The sequence below is a fragment of the Saccopteryx bilineata genome, chromosome 5 (assembly GCF_036850765.1).
Source record: "Saccopteryx bilineata isolate mSacBil1 chromosome 5, mSacBil1_pri_phased_curated, whole genome shotgun sequence".
NCBI lineage: Eukaryota > Metazoa > Chordata > Mammalia > Chiroptera > Emballonuridae > Saccopteryx > Saccopteryx bilineata.
In genome coordinates this window covers 28,851,280-28,855,306 of record NC_089494.1, presented here as the reverse complement: position 1 = coordinate 28,855,306, position 4,027 = coordinate 28,851,280, and positions in this window count along the sequence as shown.

The window sequence follows — 4,027 nt, the reverse complement described above, 5'->3', positions numbered from 1 at the left end:
AATGTGAGGCCACCTGTCCCTATATCTATATTTTTTTCTCAAAGAGCTGAGTGATTGCTTAGAACAGCTGTGGGTATTTGTGTTTTATTTTTATAGGCCCTAAGCAACTGAGTGAAAAGCAAAGCCAATTATGTCATTGAGTTCTTCAATATGTATGAACGGAATAGCAGAACACTGAGTTAGCCATGGCAAATATGAGGTTTACATAGAAGAAGAAACACTGAATTCTACTGGGGAATCAGTGAACAAAGGAGGCAAAATGTTTGCTTTTTTGCAGAAAGACTTTTTATTTTGTTTATGTTCATTTAGAAAAACTATCTCTAGACAAGATCTCTCTTTTTTTTTTTTTTGACAGAGACAGAGAGAGTTAGAGAGAATGACAGATAGGGACAGACAGACAGGAAGGGAGAGAGATGAGAAGCATCAGTTCTTCATTGCGGGATCTCAGTTGTTCATTGATTGCTTTCTCATATGTGTCTTGACCGAGGGGTGGGGTCAGTGGAGCCAGTGACCCCTTGCTCAAGCCAGTGACCTTGGGGTCTCAAACCTGGGTCCTCTGCGTCTCGGTCTCATGCTCTATTCACTGCACCACTGCTTGGTCAGGTCAGACAAGATCTCTTTAAATCTTACATTACTGAATTTATCAGTACAAGATGGGAGAGGAAGTATAGTGGAGAACATGCTACATATAAGTCTAGCAAAGAGAGTTAAGTTTTTCTGTGCCATAACCCCTACAGATTTGTTTGTTCTTTGGGCTGTTTAAAATAACTTTACCCCTTTCTTTGAATTCTATGGAGTTTAAATATTACCATAAAGTTCAACATCCACTCTGAAAACTTACTTGTAGCATCATAGCATTAAGTCAAAACTTTGGATAGCTGGAGCTAGATTTCTGGCATTCATATCAAATGCCTGAGGACCTTTGGCCCCTGGCATCATTAGAGAGTCTTCAGGTCAGTGTAAGTGGGAAAGCAGTATTAATTAGTATGTGTAGCATCGTATTTGGAACTACAAGTCCTTGGATCTTTGGATCTACCTCTACATTTTTAGTGGTGGTGGCGATGGTGAGTGGTGACATTTGGTAAAATTTTAAATCTTTTTTTTTTTATAAATAAATTTTTATTTTAATGGGATGACATCAATAAATCAGGGTACATACATTCAAAGAAAACATTTCCAGGTTATCTTGTCATTTAGTTCTGTTGCATACCCATCACCCGAAGAGAGATCGTCCTCCGCCACCCTCCATCCAGTTCTCTCTGTACCCCTCCCCCTCCCCCTCTCCTTCCTTCCCTCCCCCCACCCCCCGTAACCACCACACTCCTGTCCATGCCTCTTAGTCTTGCTTTTATGTCCCACTAATGTATGGAATCCTGCAGTTCCTGTTTTTTTCTGATTCGCTTATTTCACCCCGCACAATGCTACCAAGACTCCACCATTCCGCTGTAAGTGATCCAATGTCATCATTTATCCTAGCTGAATAGTATACCACGGTGTATATGTGCCCCATCTTCTTCATCCAGTCCTCTATTTTTTTTTTTACAGTGATTAAAAGCCTTTAAGCAAACTCTTGGCCAATACGGCAAGAATCCATAAAAGAGTAGTGTCCTTAACATGTTCACCAAGTCCAAGTTGGCCCCATCACCATGCCAAATCCCTGAAAAATGCAACCCAACCACAGTTCAGTCTGTTAGGAGCTGTCACAGGGAGCAGGAGTCCAGGAAAGTTCCACACAGGAAAAGTCCACATGGCACTGGAATTGTCACCATTCTATACTTTGCAGCTCATGTCCAAGTCCCAATGACCGCTGCTTCTAGCTGGTAATGATTCAGGTAGACTGGAAAAAGCCATTTGCAGCATGCATGGATATGGAGCTTTGGTTCTCCTCTGCCTGGAGAGATGAGACCAGGGTGCTTTTCCTTGGAGCTCTGTGACTGTGGCATGGTAAAGAGAACCTTGGGATACACTAAGCTGCATGGCAAAGGTAAATTCATAATAGAAGTTGGCAAAAGGAGGAAAGAGAGCTCTAAATTAGGAGTAGGTCCCAGCCTGAAATATGAGTGGGGCATTGAGGTAGGAGGGATAAAGGAAACACTATATATTAAGCAAAGCAGCAGAAAATAGGACTATCAACACCCACAACAGAGATCTTTGAAGGAAGAATAAAAAACCTGACTATTCAGGCAAAACATAGTTAAGAGGCCCTTGTGCAAATGAGATCAGTTTACCTGTTTCTTGGAAGAAATACCCTAGGCTCGTCCACAGTGTCATAGATGGGGCTGTCGGCCCTGGGCACTTTCAGCCTTCAGTGGCAAACCCCAGCTTTCTGGGCAAGGTTAGGTCATAGGTGGCTGGTGCAGGGCTGGAAGAGACTGAACCCTCCCTTAGAGGAGCGAGGGGGAAGCCTACCTTCCAGTGTCCCTGTTTCCTCACAACAGAGGCATGTAAGTCTGGCAGGCTTTAGCTCAATGACCTTCCTTTCCACTATTGAAGCAGGACCCAGATGGCATCCTATGAGACCCCTTTGGGGCGTTGGAGCCTTTAAGGGCGTATCCTAAAAGCTGGTAGTTCCCCTGATCTCTATTGGGCTTTTTCTGCCTCTAGGTATCTGAAAAGCCATTCTCAGAAGATCTCGCTGAGGGGTTTGAGGATCCCCATCCGCCTATATAAATCTTTTCCATATATCTGGAGCTATTTGGAAAAAGACAAAACAGTGTTATTAACTTGATCTAATAAAGAAGGTAGTAGTTTGCAGGCGAAAAAGATTTGATGTCTCCTGTTCATCAGCATTCAAAAGAAATGTAATTTTTTTTTTAAGTAAAAAGCATGATATGGTAGACCCGTAGGAGTCATTGGCCTGGTGTGCAGGATTCCCAGGTTCGATTCCTGGCCAGAGCATACAGGAGAAGTGCCCATCTACCTCTCCACCCCTCCCCCTCTCCTTCCTCTTCGTCTCTCTCCTCCCGCCCGCAGCCAAGGCTCCACCGGAGCAAAGCCACCCCGGGCACTAAGGATGGCTTCATGGCCTCCACCCCAGTCGCTAGAATGGCTCTGGTTGTAACAGAGCAACATCCCAGATGGGCAGAGCATTCCTCCCTGGTAGGCATGCCAGGTGGATCCCAGTCAGGTGCATGCAGGAGTCTGTCTGACTGCGTCCCCATTTCCATCTTCAGAAAAATACAAAAAATAAATAAATAAAAGAAAAAATACTACCAAAAAAAAAAAAGGGGGGGGGCATTCCCTTGTGCTAAAGCTCCAGGGAGCATGGAGTGAGCTTGAGTATGTCCTATGAAACATGGAGCTCTATGTTGACATATAAGTCTTTGAAGAAGGAGGAACTGCTGAAATAGTTTATCAGCATTTGTCCCTAAGACAGCAGTCTTTATAGTGGAAACACCATACGTAAATATTTGCTGTCTGTCTATAGATTAAGGGGGGAATATGGCAAATGCTGAAAAGTCATGATCTTTGTGCCCCTCCCCTCCCCAACCCCCTCCCTCTCCTCCCCCCACTTTGTAACCCCAACACTGTTGTCCATGTCTCTGAGTCTCTCTTTATGTCCCACCTATGTATGGAATCATATAGTTCTTAGTTTTTTCTGATTTACTTCTTTCACTCAGTATAATGTTATCAAGGCCCATCCATGTTGTTGTAAAAGATCCTCTGTCATCATTTCTTATGGCTGAGTAGTATTCCATAGTATATATATACCAAAGCTTTTTAATCCACTCGTCCTCTGATGGATACTTGGGCTGTTTCCAAATCTTTGCTACTGTGAACAATGCTGCCATAAACATGGGGGTGCATTTCTTCTTTTCAAACAGTGCTATGGTGTTCTTGGGGTATATTCCTAACAGTGGTATAGCTGGGTCAAAAGGCAGTTTGATTTTTAATTTCTTGAGGAATCTCCATACTGTTTTCCACAGTGACTGCACCAGTCTGCATTCCCACCAGCAGTGCAGGAGGGTTCCCTTTTCTCCACATCCTTGCCAGCACTTATTCTGTGTTGTTTCATTGATGAGCGCCA